Source organism: Lagopus muta, chromosome 1 (genome assembly GCF_023343835.1).
Source record: "Lagopus muta isolate bLagMut1 chromosome 1, bLagMut1 primary, whole genome shotgun sequence".
NCBI classification, from domain to species: domain Eukaryota; kingdom Metazoa; phylum Chordata; class Aves; order Galliformes; family Phasianidae; genus Lagopus; species Lagopus muta.
The window spans coordinates 103,833,641-103,858,498 of record NC_064433.1 but is presented as its reverse complement, the minus strand read 5'-3'; the positions used below and the strand labels follow the sequence as shown (position 1 = coordinate 103,858,498).

General features: G+C 48.1%; 1 protein-coding gene across 8 annotated transcripts in view; it reads left to right on the top strand.

Annotated features, from left to right (window-relative positions):
• The first annotated feature begins 565 nt into the window (after positions 1-565).
• Positions 566-24,858, top strand: part of TIAM1 (TIAM Rac1 associated GEF 1) — a 172,192-nt gene continuing 147,899 nt past the window's right edge. For 5 of the 8 annotated variants that reach the window (XM_048934125.1, XM_048934119.1, XM_048934123.1 and 2 more), the window contains exons 1-3: positions 4,321-4,398; positions 5,191-5,374; positions 16,931-17,090. The gene's annotated coding sequence lies outside the window, so the exon portion shown is untranslated. Of the gene's footprint in view, positions 678-4,320; positions 4,399-5,190; positions 5,375-16,930; positions 17,091-24,858 lie in introns of those variants that run through there. The other 3 variants (XM_048934121.1, XM_048934120.1, XM_048934118.1) reach the window with 3 other exon arrangements.

The following is a 24,858-nucleotide window of genomic DNA, read 5'->3' as shown; positions in this document are numbered from 1 at the left end:
TTGAGCTGATGCTCACCAGCACCACCAGCTCCTTTTCTGGCAAGCTGCTTTCCAGTTGCGTGCCCCCAGCACGCGTCGCTTACTGTTCACGGGACAGCAATGAGGCTGACAGCAGCCACAGCTGCGGACCTCCCCACCTCGAGGCCCCTGGCACACCAGCGTGCCCGTGGGCAACGAGAGGGGCGTGGCTCTTCCCGCCCGCAGCCAATCCCGAGAACCGTCGCCGCCGCGCGCCAACTTCGCCCCCCTGCGCCCAGCCCCTCGGATTGGTGAGGCCCGGCCGCGAGCTTCATTGGCTGGGGCGGGCGCGCGGGGCCGCTTTTGTGGCGGGCGGGCGGGCGGCGCGTGGCCTCGTCGTTGCCGCCCGCCCCCCGGGGGAGCGGCCCCTCCCCTCCCACCTGGGCGCCGCGTGGGCCATTGTCACACAACATTCCAACTCCGAACGCCCCGCTGCTCGCCGCCGCCGCCTCCCATTGGCTCGCTCAGCTCGGATTGACAGGCCGAAGAACCAATAGCCGCCGGTCTCCAAGGCGCCCGCTGGCGCCGCCCCTCACAGCGCTGGCAGTAACAATATGGCAGCGGCGCCTATTGGTGGCGGCGCGCTCTGAGCGTAGGGCGCCCGGCGGCGGTGGCGGGCTGCGGATCCCGGGGCGGGCGGCGGCGCCGAGCCCGGGCAGGTGAGTGCGGACGGGTCGCTCCCTCGCCCCAGGGCATAGCGCCGCGCCGCCCTCTCGGCCCGGCGGCTGAGAGCCCCCCGCCGCCTCCACGGATGGGGGGCCCGGTCGGGCCGCGCTTCCACACCGTCACCGGTGGGCGAGCGGGTGGGCGCCCGGTCGCGGCCCCGCTTTTGTTCGCGGTTCTGGCCGGCGGTGCCGTCCCCGAGCATCGCGGCTCCCAGGTGTCACCCCGCCGCCGGGTTGCCCGCGGGCACGGCGCTAACGGGCGCCCGGAGCTGTACACCCGGGGGGCGGGAGGTGCAGGGGGAACGGGAGCGGGCGGCCCGGTGCCGCGCCGGGGGGAGTCGGCGGTGAGCGGGTGGCCGTGCCGTGTCGTGCCGCGCTCAGAGAACGCGTGGGAATGAATGGGGAGCAGCCGCGAGGCGTGAGGTGATGATGGCTCGGGCGCCCCATCCGCGGTCAGAGCATCTCCTCTCCCCGCACCGTGAAAGAGCTTCTGTCAATTTCAGCGACGCCTCCGTGCGGCGCGATAAATGAAGGGACAAGGGCGTGCGGGGCACCTTCCCCTCCGGCAGCCCCCCGTAGGGCACAGCGGGTCACGCTGCGCCTCGTGGGACGGTCCCGCGGGGCTGGGGGTCCGGGTGACCTTGGGAAGCGCCGCGGCTTTTCGCTCAGCCTTTGCATCGGCTCTCCTCGTAAACCTCGAGCGCTTTGGCCGGGGTCGCTCCGTGCGCGGGCTGCGGGAAGTGCCGCTATACGGCTCGGGCTGGAAGGAACCTCGGCAACCGAGCCGTTGTTGGCTTTGCGCGTGTGTCGTGGCGGCCGTGGCACGCTGCGATGCTGTGCTGCTCGGGGTAAGATGTGGCTCAAGGGGGGCACGGATGGTTCCATCCCTCCCAGCCCGTGGTCTCGCACTCTTTGTATGGTGTGATGCGGAAAGGAAACATTTAGAGAGGGGATTCTCCCCAACAAGCGCTTTATTGGTAACCTCTTTGTCCCGGTGTTCTTGCTTTAATGGCCAACTCGTATTTTGGAGCCTCTAAACAAATACAGCACTCATCATCTTTAAGGATAATTGGCTTTGAGAGCTGTCTCTCTGAAACTGAATCATAAACTGAAGCAAGTTTGACTGCCATTTGCCTTGAAAGAAACAGGATGTGCTGCTCTTTTAAATGGCCTTTTTGGCCAGGTTTGTGCAAGTCCAACTCAGCATCTCCCCTGGTGATGGACCCGGCCTTGCTTGGGAGAGGATGGACCTTAATGGAGGGGGTTGTGTGATTGTTCCGTGCCTGGGAATGTTGGGAAGACCTTGTGATGCATTGGTGGATGGGACCATAGCTGTAGTACGGTTCCCACTGGAGTACCAGCAGAACCTGTTAGATACCAGTGCTGTCTGTGCCTCATACAAAGTTCTCGTGCTGTAGTGAGCTGTGTGGTATAAATAGAAATGCTAGAGATTTTAGCCACAGAATTCAAAGTTACGGTTTCCACAGCAACCGGCACTCAGGCCGTTGTCTACGTATGCAATATTTTCCTTCTTTATTTATTTATTTCCCCCCCCTTTTTTTTTTCCTTAATCTGGCTTCTCTTGTTGTGCTGTGTCAAACCCTCTTCGACGAGCACCCGGCGCTTCCTCCTGCTCCTCTTTGGAGCTTCCTTCTCGCTCCATTCCCAGCTCTGGCAGCTGAAAGCGCTGTGCCCCAGCCCCATCCTGCTCATCCTCTGTGTTTGTGTTCTTCTGAGCCTTCCTTTCAGTAGGAGCCCTTGCTTCCAGCTCAGGTGTGACTGGCACAGTACAATTACAAGCAGAACTCCTGTATTTGAACCCCTGGCTCATCCTACAAGTACACATGTGTGTTCCCATTTCCTTCATCTGATGAGACACGGTTAGGATGGTAGGTCCATGCTACCCCTGAGCTCTTCTGTGGGATGCAGCCTTCTCAGGTGAACATTAGGACACAATGCTTGCTGTTAAGTCTTTGTCACCCGAGCGCTGTGGTGTTGCTGAGGTGTTTTCACTTATAGCCAGGGGGTTGATGTATAGACGTGGTTGTGTCTAAGTTACTGTTTCCAGAGCAACCGAAGGTTTACATCTTGGAAGGCTGTTGATTAAAACATGAAGCATCATATCAAATTTTCCCTTCTTAAATTCTGTATTTTTTAGCTACTGTTAGTAATGCAGCTGGGCTTATCTGAGAATACATGTAAAAACCTTAAATGACCAAGCAGATCTTCTTCAGACATGTACTTCTGCGGTGAGAATGGGAAATTTCAGCCCCTGAAGTAGTAATTACCTTTAGAGTTACAGCATAAGGCACTTTAGTTAAAGAAAAAAAAAAGTGGAATGGAAGTGTTATCTCATCTGTATCTACAACCAGAGCTAATGACAAAAGTGCAGTTGGGCAAGGAGTGAAAGGGCTGATGTAGGCTGAAAGCAGATGTGAAATGAAGGGTTGTTATGGCTGGAAAACTGCTCCTACGAGGGCTGGGGACCCAGGATCCCCCCGTGTCTGGGAGCAGTTGGGCAGACTGCGGTGCCGGAGGCTGTTTAATATATTTATTATCTCTTTGGCTGCTGCTCCACGCAAAACTGGGTCTCTCTTGCAGTTTCACAGATGGTTTTGCTCTGAGCAGTAATGCCAAAGACCTTCAGCGTCAAAACAGGTCACTTTCCCATTATAACTCAATTTGAGCCAGCGTTACTTTCAGAAGAAGTTGATGCATCTGCATCGTGGGCTTTCTCCTTGCTCTGTGAAGAATTTTCTAAGTAATGGGAATGTTGTTCCCTTATAAATTGCTCTACTGGATAGTGGGATTGGTTTGTGCAATGATGCTGTAAAATGGTTTGCAGGTTGCCTGGGAATCTGAGACAGGAGGCTTTAAGTGTTGGCTTGAGCTAAAAGGAATTGCAAACAGAAGGTCTCCAGGGTCTCCCTTTCTATTACTGTTAGTAACCTTCCAGCCTAATGTTTTTCTTTATTTACTTTATGTATATAAATATATATATGAATGTTCCATTGATGTTGCCGCCCGTAATAGCATTGTCAGCAGCCTATGGCTTTTGCTTAATAAAATGGAGGAACGATTCCTCTCCTGCGAGATGGTTTTTAAATGAAATTTAAGCCCAAACCTTTGTGGTCTTTGGTATGTTGCCCAGATTATAGAAACAAAATGATTGAAAAGGCAGCTGGTAAGTGCTTGAAGTAAATTGAAATACCTTGAACTTCTAACTGAGTCTCCTTTACAAAGGTGGAGATTTTGTTTTCTCTGTAGTCAGCCCAGCCTTCGAGATACGAGGAAGGATTTTGGATGGTGTGCAGAGGAGCAGGCTGTCCTCTGTAGCTGTATCCCACCTCCATGGCAAGCAGTGCTGGGTGGGAAAGCAGAGAGAGCTGACAACAAAGTGGGAGAAGAACTAGATTTTTTGCTGGAATAAAAACTCCAATTTTCTTGCAAGCTCAGAAGCTACCAGTGCATGCCATGCTATCAGCTTAATTGTCTAAGCCCTGCTAAATAAAGGTGTGTGTGCTGGGCTTCTGCATTGTGAAGGTGCATCTATCTTTGCAGCAGGGCATGTAGTTTTATTTTTCTCCAGTGCACAATATGAACACACCTCTTTTTTGACCTTCTCTATTAATTTCAGTGGCTAAAGCCAAGTCTTCAGAGCAACTGGGCATCTGCAAGCTGGCACAAAATCCCCAATCCATTAACATTACGGCAGGTTTGTATTAAGAACTTCTTGCCTGAGAGGTGCAGGCACTGGAGGGATGGGGCTGTGTGCCCGAGGACTGACCTGGTTAGCTATTAGGGAGAAGTTCTTTCCTTGGAGGGCAGTGATGTGCTGGCACAGCTGCCCAGAGAAGATGTGGTGCCCCATCCCTGGAGGCACTCAAGGCCAGGTTGGATGGGGCCCTGAGCAGCTGAGCTGATGGGGGGCAGCCCTGCCCATGGCAGGGGTTGGGGCTGGGTTGGCTTCGAGTCACCTTCTGGTCCAAACCATTCTATGATATGATTCTTTGGCCACAAAAAGTGGCACAGGGGAGGAGAAAGGCAAGATGGAAGAGGAAGGGCAAGGGGTTATGTCTGCAGATAAATGATGAGGGGAGATGGCCTGTTCCAGAATGTGGGATGGCACTCGTTCTCATGTAAGCCTAGTAAGCTTCTCTAAAAACAATTGTTTTGCCTTAAGGTTGGGAAACATAACAGCAATTTTCTGTATTTTGAATTTTGCAGTCTACACTGCAATAATATGCATATTTGGAACACGTTGTGTTTAAAAGATTTTTTTGAGAAACATTTGGCCACAGTTGCCTTCTGCATCAGAGAACTGTATGGCTTTGCATTATTCAGCATGTCTTTATGTTTAATCGCTTTTTCCCTTTCACATGCTTTGTTCCTAAGATTAGAAACAGTTTTTTTCCTCGTGGATAAATCATTTAAACACCTGAACTGATTACATGCATGCATCTGAGCTCAGAACAGTCACAACTCTATTTTTTTTTTTCTTATTCAGAGACTAACTTTTCTGAAGAAGATGCAAAGCACCTGAAAATAGCTCCATCACAGAAGCATCAAGCATCACTTTAAAATTATTGCTATCACGTCCTGGATGCTGCCAGTGTACTTCCGCCTCCCTCCTCATCATAAGTGACGTCTCTTGAGGCAGTCAGGGGCTTATTGATGGCTACTTTGCAGAGGTAAAGGGTGTGCGTTTGTGAAGGGCAAGGCTGTCCTCTCCTTTGCAGAATGATGGCAAAGACCTGGATGCAGAGAGGGTTTGGGGTGTGCCTTATGGCTGCCCCTTTTGTTGGTGGGGGCAGATTTCATAGAATCATTGAATGGCCTGGGTTGAAAAGGAGCACAATGATCATCTAGATTCAACTCCCCTGCAATGTGCAGGGTTGCCAACCAGTAGACCAGGCTGCCCAGAGCCACATCCAGCCTGGCCTTATTGATGGGGAGGATGGAGGGCCTGCAGCAGTATTTCCTGCTTTATGGGAAAATGCACTTTTCATTTCAAAACGTGTTTTCAAAGAGGAGCTGCTCTTCTGCTCTCCCCAGGTAAAGCCATGCATGCTCCACAGCCTACTTGGGAGAGCTGCAACCCAACTGCCAAAGGGAAGGAGTCTTTTTCCCAAATACGGGACCCCGTCTCATCCTGAACCCCCATCAGTCTGTGCTCTGCTGTTTCATCTCAGCCTGGCTGGCGCTAGCACTGTGGGATGGCTGGAGCTTCCTCTCCCTTTGTTGTAGAAGTACTCTTAGGAACTACCTTTGTAGAGCAACTACATATCTGTAGGCTAAAGCTGAACCACAGCTGGAAAACATCTCTCACTGAAAACATCTGAAGATTTAAGACCTCATGCCAGAAAACTGTGGCCTAGTGCTTTGTCCATGACGTGCTGCTTTATCAGTGTTAGTCAGCCAGAACACGAATACCTTGATCTTCTTTATCTCACCCCTCTTTACACATAGAGGAAAAACAGGGAGAAAATGTGCAATGCTGTTAGGAGAGATCCAGTGCGCATTTTGACTTGCTTTTTGCAGTATTTTGTACAGCAGCCCACCTGGACCCTCTGGATTTGCAATCACGTCAGCATTGTGTCTGGCTCCCCACCCTCTGATGAGTGATGTGCTGCCAGGCACCGGGTTTTCAGCACACGTGAGCAGTTCCTGCTCAGATGCAGGTCCTGCTTGGCTGTCAGACCCATCCGTTATAGCAGCAGCATCTTTGTTGTTTTGAATCACTTCTTGCCTTAATCCGTCACACTTGGTTCCCTTTCTTCTTCCAAAGCAAACTGTGTGCCTGCTATCTGCTGGCTCAGTGTGGGGTGGGTGCAGTCCCCTAGTGACCCCATGCAGTGGGGCTGTCCCTCCATACACCAGGCCAGCAGCTCATTAGATGTGTTGCATTAGCTCCTCAAATCATTTTGTTTTGTGCTTATCGACAGTGTATCACAGAGCCTGTGGAGTACTGCATACTGAGTTTCTGGAGAGCATTGGTGCTCTTTGAAATTGTTATTTTAAAGGCTTAATTCATGCCCTGTTTTTATCCACATCTGTGTAACTCACGTGAGGCCTTTATGTGTTGCTTGTTCCTTCATCGTGGACCTACTCTAGTGTTTGGGTAGTACAGCTGGCTGACACCATTTCAGAGCCAGTTTTAGAACTGGTATCCACTAACAAACAAAAATCAGCCTCCCCTCGAATAAACCAAACCTCCAAACCATGGATACAGCTGGCTTTATTTTTCCCTTTGTATCATGTACTTTTGCTATCATGCTATTGGGGGGAGGGGGACTGGCTTTTGATGGGAAGGATTTAGGATCTGCTGGGCAGCGAGGTGGAGCGCTGTCAGCGACCAAGCTGTGTGACAGAGGGCAAGAACAGGCGAAGCATCTTCCTGAAGCAACTCAGATTCCCTGAACAATTAGGCAAGATAGGTGAGAGAGACAAAAAGCAAAGTGCAAAACCATGCAGGAAGTGGGCTGCTAGGGAAGTATTTTGAGCTGAGGCTGTTGCTGGGAGAGGGGGGATGCTGAAGTGTAATGTATGGGGTGTGGGAAGGAAAACCTTTTCTGAAAATTTGGCATGTGACGGTGAGAAAACCTGTTGCACTCCTACAGCAGAGGATGACAAAGGGAGCTTCTGTTTACTGGATGCTCTCTGTATGGTGAGTGTTAAAATTGCACACGTCCACATGCTAAGTGTACGTATTGCATTGCTGAAAAACTGCACCTAAATCCTACCAGACTTGTTACTGGCAAAATACGTTTCCTCGCTTGGCCATTGTTGTCTCCTGGGAAAGTCATACGAGTTGGATTAATTTAATGGCAGGACTGCTAGTTAATGAAGTCAGTGGGATTGGGATTTCGCCTCGTGATTCAGAAAACTTGGTTTGTTCTGTTGCTTTAGGTCGTGCAGTTGTAAAAACGTGATTGCTTCATGCTCTCATTTTGTAAAGGGTAGTGACTGAGGTAACTTGAGCTGACACAGTTACCTGCCAAAATAATTAAGCGCAGAGCTAAATGAATATAAAAAGACCAGACAAGTAAATTGCTTTGTACAAATATCCTTTTTTTTTTTTTTTTTTTTTTTTTTCTTTGAGGCTTGCTTAGATACATAGTTCTGTAAAAAAGGTGAGCATTTAGTATTAATGGATCTGCTGTTTAATATCAGCTGGGAAGAAGGAGCTGAGGATTAGCATGGAAATGTATGCAATTTCAAGATAAATTGATTGCATTTCATCTTTTCTGTGTGTAGCTTTCCCTCAAACTGCCAATGGGAGTTCAATAACTAATGGACAGAGCGTTTCATTAAGCGTGCATTAAGCCCAGAATAGTTAACAACTGCCTCTTTGGGATGCCCTTTCTATATTAGCCCCTCCTGTGGGGTATGCGGTCTTGTTTTCTATTTTTGTTTGCTTGCTTGCTTTTAAAGATGTCAGTGAAGATGGTAGGACTGTTGTGTCCATTCTTTTATTTCCCTTTGGAGAGCACTTGGCTACAGTAAGATTTTTCTTTATGTATTTTGCCTTTGGTAGCAATTACTGCTGCCTGCAGTTGCGGCTTCCAGTTTAGAACAAAGCTGTTTTGTGCATCTAGTGAGTAATCATTGTTGATAAAGTTGGGGACCTCTCATTGTGGCTAGGATGTCAATTATACCAACTGCTACCAAGCTCAAATTATAGGTTTGTAATTTTTGCTTCAGGGCTTGTCACGCTGGAATATTCTTCACCCTGTTAATAAACTAAAAAAGAAATCGGTGTTAAAGGTCTTTCTCAAACCTATTAAGTGAGACATAGAGTTGAAGTGTCTCGATTACTGCCTAGATTCCCATCTTTACTGCTGTCTGCTGGGACAGCTTGCTGGTGCAAACCTCAGCCTGAGCCCACAGTGGCAAATAGCTTTGGCAGATGGGGCCTCGGCAGTGTGTCCTTCTTCCTTGCAGCTTTAAATAAGGTAATTGATGCTACCTGAGCATTTTTCAGTTTATTTTTCTTGGTTAAATTTTTGTAAGGAGGAGGGCGTGAGAATAGATGTGTTATTAACAAATGTACAGGAATGTTGCTTGCCCAGAAATGATTAGGAGATTAAGTAATGGATTAATTGCAGTTATTCATCTGGAACCCTCCTAATGTGTGTAGACACAAGGCACTCATCCTTTCTGAAAGGGGGCTGTGAGAGTGGGGATGTGCTGTGTTGTGCTGCAGAGAATTGTCTACTGGCAATTCACACTGCCATCCATGCTTTGCAAATGAAAACAGTTCAGCTTTCAACTCGTATTTCACGGCTGCTGGTGGCGGAGAGTTGCAGTCGTGCATTCTGGAGAGAACTGGGTGACACAGGTGTTTATAGAATCACAGAATGGTTTGGGTTGGAAGGGAGATCAATGATCCAACCCCTGCTGTGGGCAGGGCTGCCCCCACCAGCTCAGGCTGCCCAGAGCCCCATCTAACCTGGCTTTGAGCCCCTCTAGGGATGGGGCAGCACAGCTTCTATGGGCAGCTGTGTCAGCACATCACCGCCCTCTCAGTGAAAAAATTCCCACTATCATCCAAGCTAAATCTCTCCTCTTTTAGTTTAAAGTCATTTCCCCGTGTCCTGTTGCTGTCATACCATCTCTCTCCTGTATATAAGCTCTGGTAAGTACCGGAAGGCCACAATATGCTCTACCCAGAGCCTTCTCCAGGCTGAACAAGCCCAGTGCTTTGCTTTGCCCCTACTGCTGTTCATGGTGGCTGTGGGCTTCTGGTCAATCCATGGCTCTGATCTGCCTAACCAGTAGCTAGCCAAGATGAGCCTTGCTCAGGTGCTGTCTGGCTGCCTCTATCCATCTCCAGCATACCACAGTCGAAGAAAGAATTGTGGCTTCATCACAAGAAGAGGTTTGCCTTGCTGCTACTTTGGGCTTCACTGTTTCAACCTATTGCACAAATAGAGGTGTTTTCCTTAAACAGCTGCAGCTGCTTTGTAGTAGTTTGTGGTTGGGGCATGTGATACATTTTTAGGATTCCTGGGAAATGTTATTGTTTGTTTTGTTTTTTTTTTCCATTCTTTTTTTAGTGTATTATGATGATGCTTAGAAATTCATATGGGGTTTCTGGTGGCTTGCCATACAAGGAGAAGGACAGGGGCCTTGTGCTGAATAGTGTGGTGTAAGGGATTTCATGTCCTTGTGAGTGCGTTCCAGGGCACAGGAGACTGCATCCTCCAGGTACAGCAGTACCCAAGTGCTGTTATTCCCCTCTTACTTAATTTCTGATGGGCTGCACCACTTTTTGTGATGACTGTGTGCAGTTCTCTCCAAAGAATGTGAACTTGAAATCTGGCAGCTCACTGCTACACATCATACATACATACAGGTGTAGGTCGTGTGCAGAGCTCGTGTTAGGCTGGGAAAAGGCCTGGGGAGAAAAAAACAGTGGCATTGCTGACCATGTCCACATTGTGGGTGCAACTTTTTTTTGTGCCTTGGAACAGGGGTGAATTAATTGCTGTGTTAAAGGCCCGGTGTAGCTGCAGAGGGCTGTGCACAGCTTTCTGCAGGCAGTTGCTGGGGCATGTGACTGTGAGGCACTTGGGCTTGCTACTTGCATTGCTCACTTCAGCTTGCTTGGGCCATTTGTGGTTAACACGAGCATTTCTGGATGCTCCAAGCTTATGGGAAGCAGCTAGGCAGGGAAAAAAAAAAAAACCAAAAAAACAACTGCTACGTGTTTATGGAATGTTATGACTTCAAAGGTACACCGACTGGTGGTTTACCGAGGAAACTCAGTATCTTTTCTGTTTCTGTGCACTGGAAGACCATAAGTTGGCCTGGTGTGGGGAGGAAGAGGGAGATTCTTATTTGTAGATGTACCTTTGAGACTGTATGAGGAGGGGGTGTACCTGATGTAGGCCCCTCGAGGGGCCTAGGTGGTCAGAGTTATGCTGGTGCTGGCCCTTATGATTCGTGTCTGGGTTTAGACCTTTTTCCTTGCCTGTTTGTCCTCAACAGTAAATTAATAAAATAAAAAAACACATCTCTGCTCTTTATATTTTCATCCTGATAAATGCCCTTCTCTCTTCTTAGACTAGGAAAAGAACAGTTTTGAGGCTTGTGTATGTCTTGCCTCCAAGGCAGACTGAATGCCCAGCAACTGACGTAATGGGAGAACCTTCCCTCACCTTTCCTTCATGTTGTGGGCTGGGATCTGGCTTGAGTTCTTACCCATTGCCTTGGTGGTGGGGGAGGGACACACAGGGGAGAGCAAGGAGCCATGTGGAAGAGGTGACATGTGAACTTGTTCTTTAAGTAAGCGCCAAAAAGACATTTATCCCCTTCTTTCTCTCAGAGGAGACTCCCTGGGCTATGACAGATAAGCTGTCTGTGTTTTTCTGGTGGGGAGAGAGCTTCCCTTAGCCCCTGCTCCAGCCCCATCTACTTCTCCATCTGTTCCCATCTGATTTGTAGTGCCTTTTAGTTTTCTTTCCTTTTAAAAGAATTAAGCTGTTAATGCCATGAAGCCTCCTGGAGTGGAGGAATGTGGCTGTAAGAACCCCACACACTGGGGGCTCCTCCTCTCCTCCTGGGTTCCCCACAGGTCTGTGTGGGGCTGCTGTGTCAGATAAGTACAGACCACTGCTGGATGGAAAAGCAAGTCATAAAATCTTAGAATCACAGAATGGCTGAGGTTGAAAGAGACCTCAGAGATCATCTAGTTCCAGCCCCCTGCTGCGGACAGGGCTGCCACCCAGCAGATCAGACACTCAGTTGGGCTGCCCAGGGCCCCATCCAGCCTGGCCTCAGCAAGTGCTCTTCCTGCTGCTGGGCACCTGAAACACCAGCGAGGTTTGTGTATTTGCCTGTCACTGCAGAGCAGCCAGGTTTCTGCTGCCATTCTGGCCCCGGCCCCTCTAGTTCATTTTCTTAATCTGGACTGTTAGCTCAGACATGAAATATGGGCTTGTCTGGATAATATCTTCCTTCTCTTTGTCTAGGATTGTTCCATTCAAATGGAGCAGTCCTACAAGTTTAATGACTTTTTTTTGTCAGCACTTTGTCTGTTGCTTGTTTTGCCCTGAAGTGGGAGCAGCTGAAAAGATGACTGCACATTGTTCTTAAAAACAAAGCTGTCAGCTTGGTGCAGCTGTAGAAGCAAGTTCCTAACTTCTGCAGAGCTCCTTGAAATATGGGAAGATAGGACAAGTGACTGTGCTTTAGGATGCTCTGTTCCCCACCCTGTGCTACTGGAAGGGCTTGAGTGTCACCCAGCTTGTGTGCTTCACCTTGGAGTGAGAGGAAAAAACCACAGAAGCAGTGACATTGGCGTACTGTACCATAAAATACCATAAACAGAAAAGGTCTCTTATTTCTAGAATGATTTATGCCCTGTTGGTGTGCTGCAGGGGCTGACAACAGTACCAAGAGCAGAGTTTTGCTACTGGCTGAGATCCCTCAGGATCCAAGGCAGCTGAAATCCTCACCAAATTCCCTGGGGTGAGTGAGGGTACCCCGATGGGAATCGTCATGTGCAGTGGGAATGTCCGTGCACCAAGTGCCTCTGGAGAGCTGCCTGCTGCAAATGCTGAAGGTCTGTAGGGTCAGTGAACAGCCTAGCTGTGGTCTGCAAGGAGATCACTCCTGCGATGGATGCAAGAGAAGAGCTCATCCATGGTGCCTCCTGGCAAGCATGTGAGGGAGCAGCAGAGAAATGCAAATGTCCTGGCTTGGGGATTCTTCTGCTTGAGGCTGTAAACCCAAAGGGCAGCAGCTCCTCAAGCCCAGGTTTGATGCTGTGTGTACACGCACGCAGACTACCACTGGTGAGAGGGACCTATTGATTCTGCTGTCTTCTGGGCCACATAACCTCAGGTTTTGGAGCTGGAAAGCCTCATACTGTGTGTCAGTTCCTCTCTTGACTGGGGAAGGCTCGTCAAAGTGTTTTCTCAGCTTCCAGCTGCAGACACGGGGAGACTGTCAGCATTCTTGCTGGGTGGGTGTCTTCTGAAGGCATCTGCATTATGCGACCCTATTTGTACACATAGTATCCTTGCAGCTGAGAATTGGCTGAATAGACCTGCTGCAGCTGCTGAGGGCGCATCCTGGGCTGGCATAAGGAGGAGAAATGATGGAAGTGATAAAGATGCAACATGATGTCTGCGACAGACAAAGTCTCTCATTAGGGCTGGTGGCTGTCTTATTCAAATCATATGTACCTTCTCTCAAGTAGAAGCGATTTTGTGTACTTTTCAAGGGTGTTCAACAAAGCAGTACAAATTGCGTAGCATTTTTGAAAGTTACGTAGGGATGGTTGCTGTGTTGGAAATCGGATTGTTTTTCTTCCAGTACTGGCATGTTTGTTATCTGATCTGTGGTGCTGAGCATCACTTTTCACATCACTCGGTTGTTTTCTTGCCCTCTGCTGTTGGTTCTGCCTTGGTGTTGAAAGTGCTACATTTTGAGAGCTGTGCCAAAAATTGCTTTGAGCTGAAACTGCAGCAGGAGAGGACTAGGTCTGAAGTCTGTTGGAGTTAGCGAGAGAAGTCTGATAGCTGAATTGTGCAGTTTTGGCAAAAGAGAAACGAGAAGAGTGATGTTGGTGAGCCTGAGCTCTGTGGAGGAGATGAGGCAGCTGTTTGTGGCACAGGCAGAACGCCATGCCTGGCAGAGCCTGCAGTCTGCATGCACTCGTGTGTGGCAGCCATTATCATCACTTTAATAAATGTGGGTATGCAGAAGTGTTTATGCCATCAAAGTGTCTGATGCAAATGCACAATCTTCTCTTGACGCATGCTTCCTTCCTTCCCCCGAGTACTTTAAAGCTGCCTTGAGATGGTGGGAGGAATTATACGTGAAACAGCCTTTATCTTTCAAGAGAAGGTGCCTGAACCCGTTTGTACTTTGGAGCATATACTCTGCCTTCTCCTTTTATCCCATGAAAGACCAGCTTTTCTTCTTTCTGTTTGCAGGATGCTTTGGGCTTTCCCTTTGCTTGATGGTGTCACAAGCCATGCAAAAGACGCCATAAGTGCCGCAAAGGAGAGAGATGCATGTGGGTTGTTGGTTTATTTGTTTTTTCCCTTCTCTCCAATTGACTGTGGCAGGTAAATAAATCTCACATCTGTAGCAGTATCTGCCTGTTAAATACTTACCTGTCTTGTTTTAGCGGGCGGTGCTCCCTTCCCTCCTGACTGCACCCCATCTGTTAATTGCTTTGCTTCCAGAGATTCTTGGTGCACCTTCCCTTCCCTCTCAATCTTTGGATCCTTGTTTAAGTGGATTGAATTTTCTCCCTTCTCCTGCCAAGTGCTGAAAGCTAAGTGCCACAGGAATCACCTCTCTTTCTTGAGACTGTGACCACATTTCTGAAAGAATTAGGGAGTGCCAGGATTTGCTCTGTTTCCCAGAGCAAATGGAGCATATTTCTTGCATGCACTATTACATATCTCAAGACTGGTTCGATTGCTGTTGCGACTCAGTGGTATATTGAGATGGAAGGTTTGACTGAGTCCATAGACCTTAATGCTTCGCTGGGGACATACTGTTCCTGGGCAGTACAAGCTGCAGGCTGAAGTCATGGTGTGCAGTGCCATAAAACAAGCCCTGGCTTCGTGTGAGCAGGCAGGACATGTGATATCAATGGAGTTCCACCCACTGGCCAGCAAACCCTCAATCTTGTCTTTCAGGTTAGATGCAGCAGTGTCACTCATCAGAAGGTGGTTTCCTTTAAAATTCTTTCCTTGGCAGAGCAGTTCTGCCTTTCTAAGCTTTTGAAGCTATTGAATCATTTTCCCTTTTGTTAACCCGTGCTGATGTTTTCTATGTCTGAAATAATGTTTCTCCTAGTTGATGTTAAAATGTTAGGTCTCCCATTCCTGTTTCATTTACAGCCATCCTGCGGTACAGGGGCATTGGCGAGCAGACTTTGTGCAGAAGTAGCCTCTGCTGTAGATAAATCACTGAAATGCAAAAGGGGGGATTTTGGTGTAACTTTTAAAAGAGTAAGGTAAAGCTTTCAGAAATCTGTACGAGAATTCTGGCTCTAGTACCTTTCCATCATCTGCATAGCTGAAGCTGTAATGGCATCAAAGTGGTGCTCAGATCCTGGGTTCCTTACTTTAAATTCCTCCAAGGTTTGTTCTGCTGTTTGGGTCTGTTTTAATCTCTTGTTATCAGAGGCTGCTGCCACTTCAGGCTCTGTTTGTGCTCAGGTTGTAATACCTGCTTGCACTCCAAAGGCCTGGAGTAAACCTGCTGCCGCTTTGGTCAAGTGGCTTCTTTGGCTGTTTGTGGAGCTGGATGTAGCGTGGCATGCTCTCCATGCTTGTTTGTGTAAGAGCTGGGTTAAGCTCGTGGCCTGAGGGCCCCGCGTGATTAAGAGCAGTGCACAAAGTAGCCCCTCTGTCATATTTAACGCACACAAGTATTAGTGGCAGCTGATATATGTGATGTTTCTGTTCCAGGTCAGTGCCTGGAAAGCCTAGTGCAGCCTTTGCCTGGCCTGTAGCCCTCGTGTGGCCCCATGGCTGGGGGGTGCTGTTCCAGACAGGCTCTTGTAGTGCTCAAGGCTTTGTCCACAGCAGGAATGGCTTTTGTTTTTCCTGCCATTTGTTGGCAGTGCATCCGGTGGTCGCATCATTTCTGTGGACTTAGTCTTGGAAAGAGGCTGTTGAGCATTCTTAAAGCAGCTAATTAAGTATGAATTTAAGCTTATCTGTATGAAGCTAGCCAGCCTCGCCATAATAGGATTGTTTGGGCTTGCTTTAATTGTGCTGCTGTAAGTGCCATGCGTGCTGTAATGCAAACCAGCGCTTGGGAGTGGAGGTAGGAAAGGAGCGTGGCCGGGGCTCGTTCTCACTGCCTTTGCTGGTCTGAATGGCTCTGCACTGTGGATGACCCCCATCATGAGCAATGAGAATAGTACTTAATATTTACATCCGGAGTTACTCATGCACAGAGCACTTCTTTTTATTTATTTATTTTATTTCAGTGTTAGGAGCAGAAGGGTTGGACGTTTAGAAGCATAGGGGAAGCACTGAGTGAAGACCGGCTCGCATGCATTCATCACAGTGGCCTTGAGTAAATGGTATGCAGTTGCGGGATGAGTTTATTTGTTTTCTCTCTGGGACCTCTCCTTCATTCAGGATGTTTCCTTTTAGCAAAGAATTGATGGATTTGATGTAGCCTCTGAAGAATTATTTTAAGCAGCAGGTTGCTCTTTCCTTTTTCCTTTTAGAAGACGTTTGTGCAGAAATAGCAGGACACATCTTTGGCGTGTGTTGTTGCTGTTGCTCAGTTTTGCATCTCTGTTGTGGCTTTATGGAATTGCTGTTTCCCTGGCTTCCTAGGCAGCAGCAGTTCCCTACTGAAGGAAGGCAGATGATGGAGAACTGCGATAGCGTGCAATGCTCATGGCGAGAGCCTATCTTCTCTATGCTGCTACCCTTTGTAACACTGGAAAGGAGATGTCCTCCTAGCTTTCAAATTTCTGAGTAATGAGATCAACGCAGTTTCCAGGTCTCAAGGAAAGGAGGCCTTGTGTGACAGAAGAAACTGCCAGCTTTGTCACTGGAGGAGCCACCTGATGCTGCATCTGGTGTGACTGAAAACATGAGTTTGAGCTGGGCCAGGCACCGGGCTTGAGAAGAGAAAAGAGCTGTGCAATGGACACTCACACTGATAGAAAGCATGCTGGTGTTGGGTTGCTGACCAAGGTGGGGGCATCTCCGTGAGAGAGAAACCAGCATCAGATACCCCGTGGTCCCATGGCCGTCCTAAAGCATAGTTACAAATCAGAGGGGAAAAAAAAAGGAAACTTCTTATATTCTACTGCTGAGCACTTTACTGTGATAGTATTTGACTTTAATGGCTTGGTTTAAGCCTCAGCTTCTGAGTTCCTTTTAAATCACGTGTATTTCTGGAACTGGTTTGCAATATTTATAGAGTTTTGCCACTGAATTCTCTGTGTGAGGGAGGGAATTCCTTTCTTTTTCCACTGTGGATGAATTGCTGTAAGATTGGTTCTCCTTTTTGCAGAAGAAGGCTTGCTTCAAAAGACTAAAAATATAAATTCTCTGTCTGATAACTTACGTGCAGCGTTACCCACTCTTAACAATTAATGGGATAAACTAGCCTGGGTGATGATTTCTCTTCTGATGTGAAGTTTTACATTTTCTTCTTAATTGCCCACAGAGCTTTCTTCTTAGCTGTGTATCTGTCTGATTTTTTTTTTTCCTTGTCTCTTTCTATCCCCTTCCCTTGGATTCCAGTGCTCTTTGTTGGGTTGGCAATGTGCTCTGCCAGTGCAGGCATTGGTCTCAGTGATCCGACTCGTCCAGTTGCTGACGTGTTTGATACGGCTCTGCAAGTTTGATGTTTGTGCCAGTAGCCCCAGGCACCTTGGGATGCTTCAGCTGCATGGTAACAAAGGTGAAGTAAAAAAGTTTTTATACTTTCCAAGCTTTCTGCTTTGGAACAGCCATATCCAACCTCTTTTTCCTGGCACACCAGCATGACCTCTGGCTGCAATGGCACGAGCGGCTGTGCCGGCCCTACTGGGATGGGCATGGGACTGAAAGCCACACAAGGAGCTTCCCAGGAGCAGCCCAGGGACCTCGTGGCTCCTGCTGAGGGTGTGCAGTACCCAGCCCTGGGGCTCTCCACTCTTCTTTCATGCACAGGCAGAGGTTTTTCCCCAGGCAGCAGTGAGGATGGGGCAGGAAGGGATTTCACTCTGTTGCAGCGTTTTATCACATTGTGACAGCGTTTGTTTCCCGTGGGCAAAACCGAATGATAAATACCTTTCAGACTGCAAAAAAAGCAGTAATTACCTTCACACTTTCTTATCCTTGACTGGGCTCTGTTTTAAGAGCCCCTCTCTGGTGTTTTCCATTGCTTACATTTGTTTGTGGATGAGGTCAGAATTATATAATGAAAACAAACGTGTTTTCCAGCAAAATGCTTTCCCTTAAATAAGTAACGTCTGCAGCAGCGTGAAAGTATGTAATTAGTATTTTTCTTGAGTTCTTTTTCTTCTTTGAATCGTTTTTATATGCTATACCTAACTGGGAATTTCCAATATTATTCTGTGTAATTGTTTTGTGGTCACTGCTTTGGGAATGCTCATTAGACGACAAGCATTTGATCCCCAGCTGAAGAGTGGCATTTATGGAGCGTTATGTGCTATGTGTTGTGTTTGGTGAAGGTGGTTTGCAGAATGCGGCTTTGCTTTTTGCATCCCATTGCTGACAAAAGTGATGCTGATGAAGAAACTGCCTTTATCAAGCCTGTTGTACTTGAGTGCTTCGTGTACACGTTACTTAGCAATGGTAGGTTGCTTGGGCTTTGGGTTTCTGATTTTTGAAGGCAACACTGCTGCTGTGATCCCTTTCCTTCTGGGGGCCCATATCCAATGCTTGATGCTCCTGCTTGGATGGCAGCACTGTTGCATCACCCAGACCATGCAGGGGGCTCACCGAGTCTCTGAGCAAGCAGGAGCTCACATGGTTGGGATTAACTGGTGTTAAGAGAAACAACAAATGTGCAAACAAAATCTGTGTGTTCTGCCTGTTGCTTGTTTCCTGCACATCCCAAAGGCTTATGCTGTGTTGTGGCAAGTTGAAGGACTGTGAGGCTGGTCCACGAGTGGCTGTGCTTGGCAGTATCTTGTCAGGTCTTTGGGTTTGTGTGGTGCGAGTGGAGGGTGAGAGGTGTTTTGCCAAAGTGGGGTCATGTTTGAATTTATTTAGTGGCTGTCACTCTTGGGATCTTCAACAGTTGAAATGTTTGCAAGCAAGAATACCACTGACTTTTTGGAGAGTCTTTTTGCTTTCATCATAGTTGCAACAGGGTACACCTTGCATATGTGTCCAGTCCACAAGTTGTATGTTTTTGTTGCCCTCTTCTATGTTTTATTAAAAAATATTAAAGAAACAGGGAATGTATATAATTAACAAAACTATGTAATATTATTTTATGTGCAGCCCAAGGCGAATCCTCTTTACTCAGCATGGCTCAGGCAAGCCCAAAGGTTGGACACCCATGCATTATGGTGTATCCCCCTTTTCACTCTTAGTACTGGAGAATCATAGACTATCCCAAATTGGAAGAGTCCCACAAGGATCCCTGAGTCCAGCTTCAGGCTCCACAGAGCACCACCCAAAAATCACCATATGTCTGAGGGCATTGCCCAGACACTTCTTGAACTCCATCAGCTTGGGGCTGTGGCCGTTGTCCTGGGCAGCCTGTTCCACTTACCTCTTCATTTTGTGTGTCTTGATGCCGGCATCAATCCGAGCCGCCTCACAAACAAAATCACATAGTTCAGTCCAGAGGTATAGAGATAAGGTTCTTTGGAAAGCAGCACTGAAACACCAGTCACCATCCTGCTGAGATTTGGGCATCTGCTTAGCTCTTACACTCATGGCTCGTAAATAAAGACCGTGCATGAATATATAATGCATGTGCTTTGGCCTGTGTGGGACCTGAACTATCACGTGCAATGTGGAACAGCTCTAACTGGAGTGGAAAAAGTAGCTGTGTTTTCATTATATGTAATAGATATGGTAGAAGAAATAAACTGCAGATTTTAAAACTTGGATATTCCAAGATAGTCCAGTTTTTTGGCCCTCGTTTGTATACCTCTGCGTGCATATCTGCAGGCATTTTGGAAGTGCTCCCTCTGAGCTGTGTTTATGGAACAGCAACCCATTGAGGGCCTGCAGAACTGAAGCATGGGCTCTGACAGCCTGTGAGATGTGGGTCTGTAACTGAGGTTCTGCATCCTTAGTGCATCAGTGGCAGAAGGGGACTTACCAGTTAGTTGGATTTGCCAAGACAGTGGGTTCACAGCAACGGGTGCCTGAGGAGGAGAGACCAGACGGAGCGGTTCTTCTTGTTCCTGCTATCCATATTCTTGATCTTTTCAGTGCCTGCTTTTTCTGCAGCCAGCACGCCTTGCTGTTACTTGGCTCAGTGGTTTTGCCTTGCCGGGGAAGAGCTGATCCCAAGGAGCACAGCCTCATGCTGTGTGTCCTGCCAGTGTGGGCATTGGCAGCCTTCAGCCAGATGTAAGGGTGCCTGAGGATGAGGACGCAGCACTAAAACTTTCCTATAGTTTACATGTAGTAATTATATTTGGCTGTGCAGAAGCAGTGAGGTCTCATGTATTAATCTTGTCTTCATTGCGTAGCTTCATCACAGCCATTGCTCTTCCTGCAGTCTGGCTGCCTAGCTGGGTAGTGGTGTCCTGGGACACGTCTGTTTGCCAGCCTCTTTGTATAACTGTATGCTGCCACACTCTCTAGCACGGTGTCAGCCTGAATATCCTTTTGCAATCAAGCAAGACACCGGGTTAGTATAAGGGAGGAAAGATCCTTTTGCTCATGTAGGTTTTGCTGCTATGTGCATCAGTGGGCTGTCAAGGATGGGAAGAAATTGTTTTTGAATCTGTCGTCATTCTTGTTGCTCGTTCTGATGCTGCTTTGCCATTGGAACAAAAGGCAAAAAAGCTTTCTAGAATGTTTCCTTTCTGAGCTGATGAGGCAGTGCTCGTTGCTGCAGGATGTGTTACAGTGGGACTGGATTCTGTGGTGGCATTGATGTGCAGCTTGCTCAGTCCTGCTCCCTGCCTCACTCTCAGTCCCTCCAGTGAATTGTGCCTTGTGTTCAGCGCAGGGCCATCTGCTTCCCTGTATGTTCTCTCTTTTGCTGCATCCTGATTTGAATGGAAAGGTGAGTCTCCATGCATGTGACAAGGAGCAGTTCTTTTGTGTTTCCATCAGCCTGTTTTCCAGCTGAGGAGCCAAGTGAGAAAGAAATGCTGGGTTTCCTGCAGGTGTACTTGTATTGGCAGGTCAGGGGGATTATTGGACACAGCTGAGGGCACTTGAGTTTGGGGATTAGCTTGGCACCTGAGATGGGAAGGTTTCCTGTGGCTGGGCCTGAGCAGCTTGTCAGTATTGCTGAAATTTATGCTGTGACCTAAAGCTGCTGTGAAATAAACCTCCAAACAGTTCCTCTCAATTTGTGCAGAGAACTTTTGCTATTCTGTTTTTCTGCTCTTTCTCATTTTGTACTGTAAATGATAATTTAAATTCCACATTTACATACTTCAATTATGAATAAAAATAATTTATATGAATTTCATAGCCAAAGTGCGATGGATTAATGGCCCTCTGGAAACTTGAAACTACTGCACCTGAGGATGCTGAGCACAGAAGCTCTCCACACTGTCCCATATGTGTTCCTGTGCTATGGGGCAGAAGGGGGATGAGGAACACAGAATCATTAAGGCAGGAAAAGACCACTAAGATCATTCAGTCCAACCATCAGCCCACCCCCACGTCCCTCAGTGCCACATCCACACGGCTCCTGAACACCTCCAGGGACGGTGACTGCACCACCTCCCTGGGCAGCCTGTGCCACTGCAGCACTGCTCTTGCTGAGAAGAAATTGTTCTAATTCCCAACCTGAACCTCCCCTAACACAACTTGAGGCCATTCTCTCTCATTTTACTGCTGTTACCTGGGAGAAGAGGCCTACCCCTGCCTCACCACAGCCTCCTCTCAGGTGGCTGTAGAGATTGATGAGGTCTCCCCTGAGCCTCCTCTTCTCCAGACTGAACAATCCCAGTTCTCTCAGTCACTCCCCATCAGACTTGTGCTCCAGATCCCTCACAGCTTTGTTGCCCTTCTCTGGACACGCTCCAGGGCATCAGTGTCTTTCCTGTGTTGAGGGGTCCAAAACTGAGCACAGCACTCAAGATGTGGCCTCACCAGAACTGAGTACAGAGGGATGATCACCTCCCTGCTCCTGCTGGCTGCACTGTTTTTCATATGAGCCAAGATGCCAGTGGCCTTCTTTGGCACACTGCTGGGTGTCTTCCCCCACCCTGGAGAGGTGGCACCATCAGCATACACTTACCTGTCTGCATGCAGTGGGGATGAGGGAGAGGAGAAGGAAGTGCTGGTCTCAAGCAGCAGTGTCTGCTTGGTGCCTGCCTGGATGGACACGTGGGGCAGGGGAGCAGCACGGTCCCAGTGCACAGATAGAGTATAGAGCTGAGAACAGGTTTTGTGCTTGAGTACCAAAAGGGGTTTGTTTTCTTTTCCTAGAAGCTGTGCTTGCAAAAGTGAACAGCGAGCAGTCTGGCTCCCAGCAGTTTTATTTGGCAAGTTTTCCTACCCGAACGTCTCTAGTTCTCACTCTGCAGAACTGGTGGAAGCGCTGTTTTTTAATCCCATCCACTTTGTTGGAGTCACTAGTTCTGTGTTCCTGGCTTGTCACCTTCCCCGTGCTGCGGGTGCTTATCTCCCACTGGGCGGTGGCGGGTCCTGGGATGCGGCGTGGCATTGCACAAGGTCTGTCTGTCTGTCTGGAGGGCAGATTGCCATAACCGGCTTCAGTATTTTTCATGAAACAATCCTTCACTTCAGGGGTCAGCTGGAGGTAATGGTGTCGTGTTGCCTGGAATGACGGACGAGGCAGTGACAATCTGTAAGCAGCACAACTTGGTTGAGTGTCACTGAGCGGGATAAATGGCTCACTCAGACCCGACTCTAGCAGAGTAGGTTCAGGCTATAAGCCCTTTAGAGCAAACCACCAGAAACAGTCTGAACAGAAGTGGTCAAATTGCTCTTGGGGGCCCCTGGTTTTATGCGACTTCTTCACGCTTGGTCATTTCCCAGCTAATAATATTGCTGCAATTCCTTCAAGAGGTTATGAAGAAAGCACCGAGAATTTGCAAAGCTGAGTGTGCACGTGGTTGTGTGATGCCCCATCGTCCTGCCACCTCAGGGCCACCCTCAGTGAGGGGATGCTGGTGTGGGGCACCCGCAGTACCCACATCCTTTCTGCCCCCTGCTGATGCTGTGTGTCCAGCTGGAGCCCCGTTGGGTGGATGCTCTGCTCTGTTGTACCCTTTGGCCCCTGCTGGTGGCTTTCATGCCTGTTCACAGTGCTGCTTGTTGCGTTAGGCTGCTCTTAGAGTTTAAATAAAGGGCATAATTGCATCGATGTATAGAATGGGCGCAGTTCTCAACACAGGATATGTTCAGCTGCTTTAGCCTTCACTCTGGCACGTAGCCACACTCTCTTACTGACTTGGTCAGATGCTTTATGAACCTAATCGTAAAGGTCTAATTTACACTAGTAGGTTTTATTAAAAAAAAAAAGAAAAAAAAAGGGTCAGATGGCGGGCAACAGAAAAAGCAGAACTTTGGCGCTTTCCTGTCTGCATATTCCTTCCTAATCCTGAAACTTTTCCAGTTCCTTGACAATTAATGTGGCTGTTCATTCTTTCTTCTGTTCAAATCCATAGTGTTTTTGTGACTGATTTCTACAGGATAAAACCCAAGTTTCTGTGAGGATAATATACCACAGTGGCTGTTAATGAGATGATGAAAATACCACAATGAGGAGGACGTAATTCTCTGGGATGATATGGTACAGTTGCTCTTTTTTGAAGTGTTTTACAAAAAAGGGTAAAAAAAGAAAGGAAAGGGAGGGGGAGAAAGGGAGAAAAAGAAAAGTAGACCTGAGTCTTTTTGTCTTTCATTACTTAAGGAGGCTTATAAGCAGTAAAGGGACCAACTTTTAACATGGCCTGATGGTGATATGACAAGGGGGAATGGCTTTAAAGTAAAAGAGAGGAAATTTAGGTGAGATGTTAGGAGGAAATTCTTTCTTTAGAGGGCAGTGAGGCGCTGGCACAGCTGCCCAGAGAAGATGTGGTGCCCCATCCCTGGAGGCGCTCAAGGCCAGGGTGCATGGGGCCCTGGGCAGCTTGAGCTGGTGGGGGGCAGCCCTGCCCATGGCAGGGGTTGGGGCTGGGTGGGCTTTGAGCTGCCTTCCAGCCCAAACCATTCTGTGATTGTGGAAGTGCTGGATTTTCCATCCTCTCATGGCCATCCCTTTTCCACCAGAGCTCACCTGCCAGAAGGACAAAATCCCTGAGCAGAGATCCCTGCAGGCTCTGGGGAGAGCGCTCTGCAGCAACACATGCACACAAAATTGTACTTGATTATTTCTGTCCTCTGCTTGATTGGTTCTACCTGATTATTTCTCATCACCGTTCTACAAAAAGCCCTGGCACTTCTGGTTGGGAGAGTAAATATGTTCCCATCAGCTTCCTAAGAACAGTGTGTTTTCCCCTAATGAAACTGTGCTTCTAAAATCTCCTCTTGCTTGCATGGTGCTGCTGTTCTGGAGGATATCCTCTGTGATTCACAGGCTCAGTTTGGACTTCATTTTTTGGGGCTTGCCATAACTTGAGGGCTGGTAGACCAGGAAAATGGCTCTGGGTCCCAGTGGGTTGCAATTACAGAGGCTTCAAGAAATCTTACTTGTCACCTCTGTCTTCTCGTGCTGGGGGCATGTGGTATGTGCAGGAATTCATTCAAAGCAAGAGGCAATTAATTTTGCAGGTCAGGAAGTGTGTAAGGGGCTTCAGTGGTATAGAGGCTTCTTTAAGGGCTTTTGATGTACAGCAAAGTGGTGTTGGATGCTATTATGTCATTACGTTTTAGGGCAGGGCATTAGTTGAGTCTCCCTTGCTTCCTATGCTCACACCTCCATCACAGATCTGTCACAGCAGTCTCAGTACTCACTTTGTTGACTTTTGGCCATTTCTAAACTAGATTTAAAAAGTATCTGGAACAAAAATGGGTTGCTTAGCAACATACTCCAGCCTGGGACTGCCTAAGAATGGGTCAGTGATTAACAGTTATGCACAATCAAGGTTAAAAATGCAAAGCAGTCTACAGCACCGTGCTCCAGCAACTGACATAGTTCAGCATTACGATGCTCGGATTTATGGTGGCGGTGAGTAAATTTACACCATTTGTAATCCTGACCTCACCAATGAGATGACTCAAGACTTCAATTTTATGAAATTGAGCTGAAGTCTCTTTTCTTTGCCAGTGTATTACAAGAGAAGGATTAGATGGCCATTGGCTGAATAACACTGGTGTGATTTATATTTCATGTGCAGTTCTTCCCAGGGCTCTGGGCCTTCCCCTGGCTGTACAGATTCCCACGTGGATGGAAATGGATCTCTATGAGGGAGTGGAAAATATGGAGGCTAGCTATGGAGCAGAAGTGTGGGGAGGGGAGAGAAGGCAGTTTTCTGGTTCTGGTCACCTCACTGCATGCTGACATAGTGTTCTTCCAGACAAGAAAGCAACAAATGCCATATGAG